Genomic DNA, 15,856 nt, shown 5'->3' with positions numbered 1-15,856 from the left:
TACTGTGAATGTGAAAGTAAATAACTAATAAGTTTCTTGCTTAAAACACAAGCACAAGCCAATTTCCCCTCCCGCTCTGGGCTATTCTGAAAATTGGGTGTGTGGACTAGCTCTTGAGTGCTGCAAACCATTTGTCAATCAAGCCAACACTCAAGGCTGAGATCAGTGGGAAAAATAATATCAGAGGTAGCGCTCACAGCATGTTTATAACAATCTAATGTCAAGATTGGCCGACAGGAGGTGTAAAAGGCCTCTACAAACCTGGGCTATAAAGGGACATAGTGGTAACAATTACATAATTGAATACATCGTTGTGAAAATTGCATCATAAATCTGCAACCTGATCTTGCAACATCATGGCAGTCCAAAAAAAGAAAAAGTCCAGAAAAATGGCTCAGGGTAAAACTGCCCATGTGGCCTCTGCCTTTTAGGAGTTAAACACTGCACAGATACAGAGCAGATGGTTAAAAGCTCTTGGCTCACATCTGGAAACAACGTACACAATAACCAAGGTTAATGGTGCACACTAAAGCTCTCATAAAAGACACAACAACTTTGAGATATAGAGGATGAAGAGTCGCAGTGGAGCTCTCACCTGTTCTTGTTACCTGCCTGAAACTTCTGTCCTTCCTGAGTGGAGAGGAGACGTCCGAGTGCCCTCACTGAGGTTGAACTAGACTGATATTGCTTTTGTTACCAAGCGATATTGGTCTTGCCAGCTGGCTGCCTTTATTTGGAAGCATTACTGGCCTGTCATACATGGAGACATCTTTTCTAGCATGACGCTCAAGGACAATGTGGTAGTCTTCAGTCCATTCTTCAACACTGAGTGAGCTTGTGATGTAGTGCACACATTAGAAGAGCAAAATCTGACAATCTGTGCTATAAGTAATAGAACTGAAAGCATGACTGTTGGTGAAAAGCTGAACAGACATGAAGGTAATAAAATACTGATCTCTAAAGTGGAATAAAGCAGCATGATTGACACAGCGCTTGATCAGATGGGAAAAGAGCAAGCAGTCATGGCTGTCTGATTAACGTTTGACCTTTTTAGTTTATTGACAAAATGGATCTGACGCTTGAGTATGTGTGTGATGATGCAGAGAGCGGCTCATGTTGCACCCCGGTGCCCCACAAAGGTAAAAGTTTACCATTCTGCTGGTAAGAAAAGAAAATGGGTGGTGTTGTCCTGAAGAATCAAGTATATCAAGCAAAAATGGAGGATTCTGTAAACATTTTACAGATTCAGTCATTACGTGCAAACATACTTAAAGCCATGCCGTACTTTTGCCTTTCTCGAAAAGAAAAAAGTCACTTGTTGAGTGACTGCTGTTATAAAGGCAGGTTGTAGCTGACTGTCCAGCTCTTTAGAAATGTAATTCACTGCCACCTCTGAGTAACAAAAGCTGCCTCCAACAGTACAAGAGAATGAGACTGAATGCCATATGAGGGTTATAAACAAATAACAATGCCTCAGCGAAATATAACTACACTGGGACATACTGTAACTAGCTTTGTAAACTATAGCCATAAACGGTCTACTACACTGTATTTTCTTAATCAGTGAGCTGAAAAAGTCGCAAAAATACTTAAATATGAGAATATTACACCCCAAAATGGGTCTGGACTGATCAATCATAGTTTAACTTCTACACTCCCTCAAGGCTTGTGTCATTTATCTAAAAGTCAAAGTCAAGCCAGAGGGTAAAAACCTCACTATCCCAAAATCAATCAGAAACCATGAACCGAAAAATAGCGGCTAATAAATATTTGATAAATGTATATCATGTACAAACTAAAATGTCTTCAGTTGGCTATGGATGGCTGCTTGATACCAATAAATCTCGGGCCAATTCTTGTGCTGAAGCTGATGAACGGTGCTGCTGAGCTTGCTGCTTCTTTGTTGTAGTAATAGCGTGTATGTACAGTGCTGTTAGCCAAGTGCTACGCAGAGGCAAACGATGGCCTGGGGGTCCACATGAGAAAGATTAATGTAAGTGCAAAAGCCCCTTACTATATATGAGATTCAAATTAAAATTATGAAATGGATCTCTGATAGAGAAATTCTAGGTTTAATCTGTGTGAAATTGGTAAAGATAGTTTAAGTCAATAGTAATTTGCATTTAATTCCCTCTCTCTTACTTAGCTGATCTTTTCCCTCTAATGTTATCACACAAAAATAGTCTTGCCACATCTGTGTGTGTGTGTGATATTGGCACCATGTGTATTTTCTCAAGAGCTTCTGTTTGTGTGTGTGTGTCTGCGGCAAGGTCTTCACTTAACTAGCTCGAGCGCCTCGCCATCCCTTTAGCACCATGGCGCCAAGAAGGCGGGGCTCACAAAAGTAGGCCATGACTCCAAGGGAGCACAACTCATGTTATGACAATTTACATTATAGTGTTACAGGCAGCAGCACCCAGCACGTGAGGCTATACAGCTTCAGTAATGGTAGGCCTGAAGATCTTTGACCACGCTTGGCTTTATGTTAGGCTTGATAGCTTGACACTGTCTCATTAAATGTGAGTGTCAGTGTACTCTCTTGGTTTCACTTAATGCTTAGAATAGAAAGGCCCATTTCCACAAAGGTAATTTGAAAACACCTTTAAATAATGAAAAAGCTAAATTCATAGCATAGTTCTTTTTTGGGGTTGAAAATGTACCCTCCCATCATTTTCAGTTTTTTAGTGAATGCTAATATGCTCAAAGACACACAATGAATGAGTGAAGGGGAATGTCATTAGTTTTGCAGTTGTTAGGTCATAAATTAAAGTATGTGACAAACTGAAAGTTTGACCTGATGGCGGCGCTGGATGACCAATAGCTAGATGACCTCATCCTGAGGGGAACATAATTGTCTGCACAAGTGTTAATGAGATATTTTACTCAATTGTCAACCTCATGTTGGCCATAGCATAACATTTGCTAATCAGCATTAAACACACGCTGGTTGCTGATTACACCACTAGGCTTTATTTATTCAGGGGTGAGTTTCACTTTTTCAAGAACGCACTGTCCCTGAAAAAAACAGTTACACATTCACACCTGGATGCTGTCCAGTACAACATCAGTCTGATCTGCGGGCCACTGAGCATCTCCACTAGAGTGGTTGGGGTTAAGGGCCTTGCTCAAGGGCACTGCAGTGGTGGTAATGAGGAAGGGGCACACGCTGCCTTTCACTTTCCCTGCCAAGATTTATCCTTCAGGTCACAAGCTCCATGTGCAACAGATACAGTTTAAGATGGATATACAGTACATATATCAATAAAATATAGGCAGAGCTGAGTCAAATTGAGCTTTTACAAGCATGCATGTAGCCACTTAATAAGTGTATATTGTCAGGAACACGCATTTTCACCTAAAGAAGTGCCAAGTTTGTAGGTTTGATTTTAAATGCAGATTTGCTAATGGCACAAACCTTTTATAAATAAAGGCACAACATCTGTCCCTCACCCCCACACTCGTCTAAGCTCCCACTGTTGATGACGCACCATCCTGGAAAACTTGACACCTGAACTAAACTGATGTTATCTCAACCCAAGCTCACTCCTAATATAGCATGTTTTTAGTCCTGGCAATATAACATAGAACAATCAACCACCAATCATGGGGTATCGAGTTCATCACAAGGCTGCATGCGTCCGCTGCTTAAGGGCAAAATATGTAAACATTGTCACACACAACAGGTATTGGTGATTCTGATGGCAGACAAGAAGAGTATTAGTTAGACATGATCAGAAAGTTACTTGCAGGCTTTAAGCTGACATTAGTATTTAATATATCGGGCACATTAAAATTGGAATTTAAATTCCTTGGGCTTCAGTTTGATTTTATCATTGCTTCAGGCAGAGTGTAATGAGTAGTCATTTTCTGGGACATTTCAAGTCCCTTCTGCGAGCGATTTTATCTGGCAGTGGACACCCGGGCTGCCCTCCCATCTTTCTGCATCTTAATGCGACTCTTTGGTTGCGGTTCAAACTCTGAAGTAACAAGTTATTCTACAGAGAATTGGAAATTCTCTGCATTGGTTTCCAGTAAAATCCAGAATAGAATTTAAAATCATTCTTCTTACCTACAAAGCTCTTAATGGTCAGGCACCATCTTATCTTAAAGAGCTCATAGTACCTTACTACCCCACCAGAGCACTGCGCTCCCAGAATGCAGGGTTACTTGTGGTTCCTAGAGTCTCCAAAAGTAGACTAGGAGCCAGAGCGTTCAGCTATCAAGCTCCTCTCCTGTGGAACCAGGTTCCAGTTTGGGTTCAGGAGGCAGACACCATCTCCACATTTAAGAGTAGGCTTAAGACTTTCCTCTTTGATAAAGCTTATAGTTAGGGCTGGCTCAGGTGAGTCCTGAACCATCCCTTAGTTATGCTGCTATAGGCCTAGACTGCCGGGGGATTTCCCATGATGCACTGAGCTCCTCTCTCCTCCACTTTCTCTCCCTCAGTATGCAACAACATCCAATTAATGCATGTTACTAACCTGACTAGGTAATGTCTGTACCTCTCGCTCTCTCTCTCCCCAACCGGTCGAGGAAGATGGCCGCCCACCCTGAGCCATGGTTCTGCTCGAGGTTTCTGCCTCATAAAAGGAAGTCGCCTAGTGCTTGCTCTTGATGGGAATTGTTGGGTTTCGGTAAATAATATCACAGAGTACGGTCTAGACCTGCTCTTTTATGAAAAGAACTATGAATAACTGTTTCTCCCTGTATCAATAAAATTGAACTGAGTTACTGATTCACTGTGATAGTGGGGCAGTGACCTGCATCGTGATTCCCGGGCAACGCGGGATATTAACAAACCATCAACAACATATTCTGCCTAATTATGTAGAGTTATAAAAGCCACGGTCTGACATATTTTGGGTTTATACTACTTCCAAAGTGGATGGATAGGACAGTGAAAAACTTTATGGTGCATTTTGGAAATTTTCCATGGAGCTGAATTTCAAATGGGACCAAGAAAATGTCTTACTCTGTTGGGAGTTCACTACCAACTAACCTTAAATCTATCTATTTTCTGTACAGATTTAAGCTAAATATCTATGACAATTTCCTTCAAGATTTGAAAAAATGTAGCTTCTTCTTCGCCCTCTCTCTTATGAGTATTTTTAGGCTTATCTAGACAGCTTTTCACATGGTAAAGAATAATAACATGGACACTGACAGTAAGATTACTTGAATTGATTTATTTCACGGTGAATGCTATTAAAGGAGTATTTTGACATTTTGACTGTCTTGGTGGATCCAAGATGTTTATCTCTTAACAAATTGTCAATTTCAATTTGTCTCCTGTAGATCCCAAAACAGATGATATCAAAGTCTAAATCTTTTGCTTTTGAAAGAGGCAGTGGTTCCCTACTTTTCATTTTCCAATAAAACACAACAATGTCAATTTTATTACAATGTAGCCTATCAACTCATACAGTACCCTCGCCTGCAGCACAACTAGTTGCAACATGCATGTTCTCTGAAGATCCATCCTCTGCAGTTGTTTCAAACTAGGGAACCATCAATATGAGAACCAAACACAGTCATACAGAGTCAGAGTTCACAGTTAACTGCTTATTTTAATTGCATGGTATTTAAGTCAAAGCTAATGATTCGTGACATGCTATGCAGGCTGGTCAATACCTCTTTCGATTTTGAATTTAAACTCTTCCATCTTTCTAAAGGTCAACTCAGCATTAGTGGTAGTGTTATATTGTCATATAGTCAATGCAGAGGCAAAAGCCTTTTGGGCAAATTGGAATCCAAGTCAATCAGAAATAGCCAAGGGACAGCAGACTACGTTTAAGCCAAATATTTATTGGGTCAGTGGGTGGACAGCAGGTTCGCTTTAACACCTCATTCTAGTGTTTAAGTCCCTAAGGCTGCATGTTGTTTTTGAGCAAAACAGGGACAAATGTGACAGACACTTGGTAGCTAGCAATTAACTGAAATCACAGCCAGCGAGACACAGGGGACGGGGACGGCAGATGAGCAGGGTCTGGCAGCCTGGCCTGTGGTGGACTTTATCCATGTTGGCATGATCCCCAAAATAAATAAACACATAAATATAAAGCCAGGGTATAATCAATCTGACCTGCTTGTCTGAAAGTTACTCCAACACTACTTTCCTTCCAGCAGAATACTGTGTTGTTCGGCTATTTTAATTTATTTCTCAAGCAATGCCTCAGTCAACAACACACTTACAGATTTAAAATTCAAAACGAAAGGAGAAAAACCTGATGCGTCAAGACTCACAGCAAGGCCAGATTAGATGGACCGATTAAGCTGAAAGGGAATTTACTATACACTGTTGTGCAAAATAATTAGGATGCATTTCTAAATGTGATACCTGCGATAGCTCAGAGGAAAGGTTTAATTTTGCTTCACCGGAATGGAAAAATGTTGATATACATACTCTGCAACTTTGCCTAAATTGGAATGTAATAAGTAATATTGTGAATTCAGGTTCTCAGTTTTACTTGCTTGCATAAACTTGAGAAATTGTTACTGTACATTTAGAAAGAAGAAAGTAATAGGAGGTGAGTGGGCTCTGGTGGGCTACCGTGAACCTACCAACCAAGTTAAGGGAAGCTGGTGATACCATGTGTATTGTTGTCCCAACAGAAATATGGCAAGTGATATCAAATGAGTGAGCTGTGAAAAGGCGAATGAAAGTTCAATAAGTGCATATCCAAATCTGTTCTAGGATAGAAGATAAAATGTCTCCTTTGCAAAGGCTGACTTTGCCTTTCCTGAGGCGTAATGAATTCCCCTTTGTAACCCCAAATATTTTCTATTGCTCCAAGACAAATTATACCCGGCATCCAGAATACCATCGCTGCCAAGGGTGGACATCTGCTGATTACCATTCTGCCTCTGCAAGTGTGAGATCTGCCAATCCGAGTCAATAAAAGAAAAGTAATTCAAACACAATGCCCACTGTGGAAAGAGATAGGTTTATTTTATATCAGATAAATCACATGGTCGATGTGGGAGGCGGATACATATCTGCCATTTCTTCCCATTTGGTGGGCCCAAATACAAATAAGCCCTGAGATTGGAGTCGGGGAGAGCGATGTGTCATTGCTGTTATTTAATCAAACAGCCTCTAGTTCCTTGTGGCAGGCAGGAAAAATGGCAGTGCAATCGAGAGAGAAGAGGAAGAGGAAGGCAGGGTCACTGCATGGCCTGTCTTAAAAACAAAGCTAATTGGGCATATTACTGCGACCACAAACACCAACTGTCTGTCCGACAGTGCTGAATTTTGCATTTTAAATCTTTCTGCTGCGATATGAATTTATCTTGGGACATGACATCCAGTTTGGTGCTTTACAGCCGATGATGAAAGGCAGATTTGAGTCCAAGAAGACTGAGAATAGATGTGTGTAAACAGCCAAATGGACGGACACCATTATTATTCCCTATAGGATGGCAATTGCAAGAAAGACGGCAAAGTAGCACAAGCTACAGTAGCTATCTACTGGCAAAAAAGAACCCATTAGCCATTGCTTTCCGCCATTAGTGCCATTTGTAGTATGTTTTGGCTCATTCACTTAAAGTGGTTATAATCAGTTTAAATAAGCCACTCTGAGTATAAGAAATGTCTGTGTCTTTAAGTCACACAAGCTAATTTTTCAGCCAACAGATATCAAATGAAATGCTGTCCTTTGCTGTTCTGAACCGAGTGTGACTGACTGCAGTGACTGGAGTGCTGGCGACTGGATGCCAAGGTTCTTTATGAGGGAGAGCATGCTTTCACGCCGGCCATAATGACACACCATCAGAGGGCCGAGGCATTTATTGGAATCTAGGGGAAAGAGCAGTCTATGCTCTTAATTGCAATCATTTGTCACTTGGAAGTGTTTCTATAACAGTCCGTCTCAAAGAAAACCCTGCTCCATCATTGGAAGGAAAGGTCCTCTGTCCTTTCTACTCCAATCATTTTAAAGATTATTAGGTGGGACAAGGGAAGATATTTTATCACACTCCAGCTTCAAACTTCAAACTTTAGAGCTTTCATGGCAAAAAAAAGAGGAGAGAGTCTTTCTGACTCACTTCCAAGTGAGTCATCCGTATTCCAGTCGCTGACAGGAAACTCCGACTGATGCTATCAGTCACCCAGAAAAGAGCATGAATGGATTTATGGATTTTATTCTGACAAGATATTCACTGTTTATAGTTCACAAAAACAGCCTGTGATCCCAACACAACCTTTTGGATTAAATCAAATTTTCCATATATACTGTAACTCTGCCAAAAGACAAACAAGATATCCAAACTGGGGCAATATGGCATCTGTGGAAAAACTCCTCATGAAAATCACCAAAAGAGAAACAAAGTTGGCTCGGAGGGTTGATTACCTTTTCATTTGCTTATTTTATTACTTCTAAGACTACTGAAAAAAAAATACTGACAGTCTTGATTATAGCTATCTGTATTTATGATGTATTTCGTGCATTCATTTCTCGTTTACTTTGCTATGTAAATCATATTTGACTATTTAGAAAAGTGTCAGGACCAGCTGGCTTCACAGCTGTATGTATTTTATCAGATTAAGCGCAAATAAAAACTTCACTTTAATGGTTCGGAAATACTATAGAAGTCACTGGTAATGAGAGAAATTCAGCACTTCCAAGTTCTCTTTACATTAGTGCACCCAACTGGTGACATTTGCTGGCAGACCAGGCTATTTCCACCACTTTACTTTAATCAGAAATGTTATCCTCAATTAGTAAAAGGAATGAACTGATCGATATGAACCAGGAAGACAGTGTTTACAAAAGAAACTTTTTTTTTAATCCAACGGAAATTGAAAGGGACTATAAAGCATGGTACAGTCAATCCAGCTGGGGAAAAAAGCACAACATTCACAATTAGCTATATCGTTGGCAAGGACCTACTGCATTATGCATGAGAACCTATGCCCTTGGCTTAAGTATGGAAAATATTGTTGCTGGATCTATTTGGCAACGTGCTTATTAATTTTGTTGAACGTGCTGAATGAGCACACCGGTTATATAACCTTGATTGAAAAATAAATACCACGTGCAGGTTCAAAGCTCCAGAGACGGCTGAAGGTTTATGAAAGTGTGTTTTTTCTTCTTTCTATAACAACATTCAAGCGCATACTATGCAACATTTTCCTTTAATGAAACCCTCACAATCTGCATAGTCAAATATCACAACAGCATACCGTATACATATTCATGTTTAATAACATCAGACGATGTCACAAGCTTGTGCTTTACATTATACTGCGTCCCTGAACTGCTGTGGTACAGAGATCATTTAATTAAATACATCTTTAAGAATGTAGTCTGCCTCCAGCTCCCTCTTCCACAGGGAGGCTAAAAGCACAGAAAGCATCTATATCAGATCCTTGGTTCAGATGCATCTGTCATCCTCCTTCTATCACAAGTTATTACCTGTGATGTATTCATCAACACTGATGTGATACTTGCCCTTGCTTTCCTGACTCAAATTGACAGAGTCCTCTTACTTTCGGTAATTTCCTCCGCCCTCGTGCCCTTTCTTCCCTCTGAAGACACCAGCGGGGCCCATAACTTAGGACACTCAAGCAAAGGTTAAGTCAATCATGTCATCGCTCTAAATAGACATCATGGAAAATAGCCAAAGGGCAATTGGGCCAGTTGATTGTTGTCCTTCGAATGGATTGGCAAATGGATGAACAGTTACAGCTTGCAGCCACCTGTAACTGAGTCATTGTTTCCATATTCTAATTTTAAAAAAAAATCTTGCTTGCTTGAGTAAGAGTTATTTCCCCAGTGGACATCGCCAATTAAATTAACTGGACGGAGCTTAAATGCCATCATCTGAAATAATGAAAAAAATACTAAGTACTTCTGCTGACTCAACTTGGATGATGGATGTGTGACAAAGAAAACAATCCCATAAAGATGCAGCGCAGTTTATGCCCATAAACCAGCGTGCGTGTGTACTGGAAAATGTACACAATTCTGCACTTAGCAAAATGAAGGACACGCAACAGTATTTTTTACAGTGTTTTAAATTGCTCACTGGTGCCATACTGTAAACAACTTCATAAATAACTTCACAGGAAATGACCACTATGACTAACACCGTCAGCCTTGACAGACTCATGAGCTGTGACTCTGCTACTGTAGAGCCAGCTTCACACACTACCCACATGATGTGATTATCAATGACATGCATGTGAGAGCTGCTGCGTCACAATTGAATGCCACCAAAACAACAGCTTTAAGGTCATTCATAATTTTTTGTCATAAAAATTCTACAGGCTTGTTTGAAGTTTAAAAGTCTCAGCATACAAACTCAAAAGTTTTGCTGCCTGTTTCAGACCTCTGTGAGGCTTGTGGTACCTAGGCAAAGTGTTGCTTTAACCTAAATGCTAATGTCAGCATGCTAACACGCTCACAATGACAATACTAACATGCTGATATTTAGCACGTAATGTTTACCATGTTCACCATTTAAGCTTGACATGTCAGTTTGCTAACATTCGCGTATTGACCAAGCAAAGTATTAGGCTAATTGAAATTGAGACCCGATGATGACGTTAGATGAAAAGTTAAGGGATCGCTAGAGTTATTACAATTCTTGAGAGCGATATTAAAGGGTAACTTCAGTATTTTTCAGCCTGGTGAAATTGGTCTAGTAGCCTATTGAATGAGAACGCTGCAGCTGGCAGCGGCGAGACAGGTCTGCAACTTAATCCTTGTGGGCAATTGCACCCCGTCAAATTGCGTCCACTAAAGTGCTTGTTTTTTGCCACTCAGAGGTTCAGATTGTTATTATATGTGTCTGACAACAGTGTGGAAAGGATCCCTACAGAGACAGACCTTTTTTTAAAGAGTAAGATCCTTTTTATTTAGCCAGAAACAGTCACTATATCACTCTCATCAAAGCCACCAGACTCCATTTATAAAAAACTTTACCTTGCACACGGGAGTTGCTGGTCTACTGCTGCCACAGTCAGTTTTTTGTGTTAGTGCCTGACTTTGTTGTTTTTGTTTGTTTGCGTCATAATGTGACTTTGGTGTTCTAAAGGGTTCAAAGGGGTTCATTTTACCTCTCTCGTCTACCGCTGCCTCGATCGGTTAGTTTGCATTACTATGTGACTTAAACCATGAATGTCTTTACCAACTCTATGGCAATCTTTCCAATAGTTGTCGATATATTTCAGTCTGAACCAGAGTGTTGGTGTGGATTAGAGACCTGCGCGGGACTGTTTTCTTGATCCCACTGATTTTGTGACCATTACCGCTCGCTCCCGCAACATGAGTGTTCCTCTACCGCCCATTCCCGCGACGTGTGTAACCACTCCTACCCGCACCTGCAAACATTGTGACATGCAGAGTAAAAAAAAGGACACAAATGTTTGGGCTATGCTCAACGTTCAGAATAACCGGCATAAATCATTGCATTCATTTTTGTCAGTAACAACTGAGAAGTTTTCCAAATTTCAGACTTGCCTTGCTTTGGTCTTGTATTGTATAAGCCCGTGACGGAAGCCAGCAAGAAAACTTCACTCCCCGACACCTTAAGAGACGCACGCCAGTGACCATGGAGTTTAGCCAGTTCAAGTCAGGCCCGTGCAGTACATTATTTTCAACTTCGTTTATTGACTCCATCTTATCAGCACTACGGCAGGACCCGCAGTATATTTTTTAACCGCCCGCTCCTGCCCGCAGTAGAGTTAAAACTGCCCGCTCACGCGGGATTTGTGTTGGATCCCGCGGATCCAGCTCTCTAGTGTGGATGACAGACCAGGAATGCCATCCCTAGAAAAATGCTCCTAGCATTGCTAAAAATGGTTGAAAGTAGCAAAAAAACATTACGTGTTACTACTAACAATACCAAATGTATTAATATTAACATGGATCTGTTCCCTGCTTACATTTACTCATCAAAAATCGCATAATGTAATTGTGCAATATGTTTGTGTCATGATCCTGGTCTGATTCTGTTTTTGTCCTTTGCATTATTGTTTGGTCCAGTCTGTCTGTGTTATGGTTAGTTTGGTCTGTTCTGTGTTTTGGGTTCTTGCTGTAGTTTGATTCATGTCTTGTGTTCTGTATGTTCACCATCACTACCTGCCTCTGTTCTTGTTCCTGGTCTTGACGTCTGTGAAGATTCTCGGTCATCCATGTCATAGTTATCTAAAGCAAGTTAAAGTCAAGGGCAACTGAACTTGGTTGAAGATACTAGAAGACGTATTGTCCCTCATCCAAAGGACTTTTTTAGGTATTTAATTTACTTATTTAACCGAAAAACAAATGTTCCTGTTATTTTTATCAAGTGATTTTCCAGAGATCTTTTTAGTTTCACCGGATATTGTGGTATCAAATTTTCAAACTGTCAAGCCGGGTGGTTGGAGGACCCAAGTTCAGGACATGGATACAGACAGGTATAGTTCAAAGATTTATTCAACAAAAAGCAAGTACACTTACAAGGAGTGGCTGAGTCAAAATAATAAACAATCCAAAATGAACAGGGATATCCAACAGAAACTCAAAAGGGCACGAATTCAGAAAACCAGAGAATGCAGGACACGACATCACACAAGACAGAGCATACACAAGCTATAATAACTCGACAAGAACAAAGAGAACAAGGAACCCTATATAGAGAAACAGAGGAGGCAGAGTGATTGAACACAGATGAGGCACATAGGACTAATCAGACTGAACAAAGCTAGACAAAGAAACCAGGCACAGACAACTCCAAAATAAACCAGGAAGTGAAACTCACAGAGACGCACAAGGGCAACATTAACAAAATAAGACGGCACAGAAACAGATGAACAACAGACAAACATCAAGACCAGGTAATCCAAAGAAGGTTAAAGTCAAGGGCAACTGGACTTGGTTAAAGATACTAGAAGACGCGTCGTCCCTCATCCAAAGGACTTCTTCAGTTCTGACTGACTGGTAGGGAAACTAAGCTATTTAACCTCAGTGGGGTCGTTAGCCAGGATCGTCGATACTGCTGGTTCGTTAGTGTTCCTGGCTGTTGTAACAACAGTCGTTATGGTCGTTAGGACTACCCAATGCCAAGACTGAATGACCATCGTTGGCAGCCTCACCTGAGGCCAATAGGTTACGTTTGTTGAGTTTCCTGGGAAGTGATGAAAGGACAGCATTGTAAGTGGGGGATAAATGGTGGCGTAGACCCCTCCCCTGTTCAGCGACAGATACATCCGGGTGTAGATAGCTTCCTTGACACCTCTTTCAAACCATCCATCTTCTGTCTAAAAAAATCACTTGATAAAAATAACAGGAACATTTGTTTTTTCGGTTAAATAAGTAAATTAAATACCTAAAAAAATCAAAGTATGTCATCACTTTGATGCAAAAATTATACAAAATACTAATACTGTACCAGATAGTGCAAAAGGTATAGGTATTACACAATGTATAACTGTCATATTGTCCAATCCTAGAATACCCTGTAATTAGAATTACAACAGCCACCATAGCAACAGCAGTTTGACCAACTAATCAGCTTACTGGACCAGCAGTCCAGAAACTTCAGCTGGTCATACTATAATTAATTAGGACAGAACAAAATCCGTCTATCGTTAAATTAACTATTGTCAAAGTAAATGTGACATTTTTTACTAAAGTAGAGTTTTGATTTAACTGCAGTTTTCTCTGCATATCATTCAAACACACCCTGTGGTTCAGCTCAGACACTCATGCGCCAACCTGTTGACCCAGCACAGCCGCGACCTGTTCATTACTGTAAGTGATAACAGACGATCGGCAGCAAAATTGGCACAGGTCAGAGCTCGACACCAACTCTCTCTGCTGCCAGGTCATAAATCCCCATCAAGGACACAGAGAACATGAGAACTTTGTTAGATGGATATCAGCACTAAGACACTCTCTGCACTTTCCGCCCGATAAGAGCAAACGGCGGGTCTAAATTGACACAGCGTTCCATCCTTGTTCGGGTAATGCTGTACTTGTGAATGTGTGTGTGTGTGTGACTGAGGGGGTTGGGTGGCGTTGCTGCGTGCGGCTGAACCAGACAATTATTTATCATTGTGTGACACACTGATTAGTCTGCTCCCTATGAGGCTTTGCTCAGCACTTTGCACTAATGGCGTTGTATGAGTGTAAGTAGAACATGTGTGAAAAGGATCTGTGTGTGGGTGTGTGTGTGTATGTGTGTGTATGGGAGAAACAAAAAGTGACATTTCTTCCTTGTGATGCCGCAATGCATCCAAGCTAATAAGACTACTACTACTACAGTGTCCAAATTTCTATAAAAGCAATAGATGTCTCATTATATCATTTTACTAGTTGAATTGAGCCTTAGCCACACAGCCAGCTGCAGGGAAAATCTAATGCTAGCCTCGGGATATTTAGCAGGGACACATGATGCACACATCACTCCAGCTACACTCATACTGCTACTGCTCATACGCTGTTCGCCAGGCCTTGATCACATTCACAGTACAATGCTCTGGTGATTGTGCATGGGCTGATGCAATGATCTTGTTATATTTCTCCAACATGATAGCACGCCAGTGGCAGGGAGATGCTGTTAACACATTTTCTCAGGTCTGAAGTGCTCACAATCTGCATTAGACGTTATCAGTGTGTACACCCCTCCTCCCCTCAGCTTGCAATGTGTGGTCTGCTACGACGGGAGCTTAACAAAGCTTTCAGTTTCAGTTTGACGCCAGCTGACTCTACAGTAAAGAGAGGGACAGTGTTCGACACATCCAGCACGCGTTCTCCTAGACATTGGAACATTGCCAGTTCAAATTTGCAGCCCAGCTAGAAACTCCCGCAGCATTTACCACACAGTGGTCTTTAAAGCAAGACCTTAATCCCCCAGACGCCACAGTGGAGCTGCTCAGGTGGCTGTAGAGGGATATGATCATACTGGACAGCTCCCAGCTGTGAACGTGTCTGACTGTATGAATGTTAAGCAGAGCATGCACGCTCAGTGAAACGCCTCCCTAGAGGTTTTATAAAAAAAAAAAAAAAAATTAAAAAAAGGGTGACTAACAAAACATTTTCAGTTGCTGCAGAATGTGACAGCTGCAAAAGGGGGATTTATGTTACGGAAATGTAAATAATATAAAAAGGAAGCAGTGCAGTAGCTCAGTGGTTAGGACTTCACAGCAAGTATGTACTGAATTCTCAGCACTGTAATTAAGTGCTGGAACTGTAAGTTAATTAATTGATTAGTAGATGGAAGGAGAATACATTGTTTAATTCTACCAAAAAGGACAATCACTTCCTCGTTAGAGCTTCTGAAATGCAACAATTTAGTGACAGACCTATATCTGGCGATATAGATCCTATATTTGAGATAAGCGTCATTGGTCGATACCTGCACTCACAAGGCCGATATATCATCCTAAATGACAGCACAGCTAATTTAAAACCATTCCTGGCTAGCATTAAATATATGATGTTATACTGTAGAGAATAATGCAGTTGAATGACATCACTTCTGACAAACTTTACCCCACCATCCCTTAAATACCAGTCACATTCTCAAATCTGCAGAAGAACCAAATGTATTTTTCTATTTTATTAATTACAAATTCTTTCTAAAACAACACGTTACTGGCTAAGATAACCATGTATATTAGTTTGTACTCTGCATTGAATAAAGGAATGATACATCTTCTCTTTTTTCTTGCAGTAAAAATTAATAGTTTGGGCTTTTGAATTGTTGCTTGAGCAAAACAAGCACATTTAAGATATTACCTTGGGCTCTGGGAAGTCAGTTTTTTTTCTCTTTTCTGACATTTTATATAGACTAAAAGATGAATAGATTAATCAGTAAAATAATCAACTCGATAATGAAAATAGATAACTTTTTAGTGAAGTTAACTACCTTG

At 40.6% G+C, this 15,856-nt stretch overlaps 1 protein-coding gene across 6 annotated transcripts in view; it reads right to left on the bottom strand.

The window, feature by feature from the left end:
* kcnip4 (Kv channel interacting protein 4) overlaps positions 1-15,856 on the bottom strand; it is a 142,588-nt gene that overhangs the window by 14,099 nt on the left and 112,633 nt on the right. The gene's annotated exons all lie outside the window — the stretch shown is intronic.

Source organism: Micropterus salmoides, unplaced genomic scaffold (genome assembly GCF_014851395.1).
Source record: "Micropterus salmoides isolate LMB-PRFRI ecotype aquatic unplaced genomic scaffold, ASM1485139v1 Ms_hic_scaffold_2, whole genome shotgun sequence".
Taxonomy (NCBI): domain Eukaryota; kingdom Metazoa; phylum Chordata; class Actinopteri; order Centrarchiformes; family Centrarchidae; genus Micropterus; species Micropterus salmoides.
The sequence above is the reverse complement of the archived record's forward strand: the minus strand, read 5'-3'. Positions and strand labels throughout refer to the sequence as shown.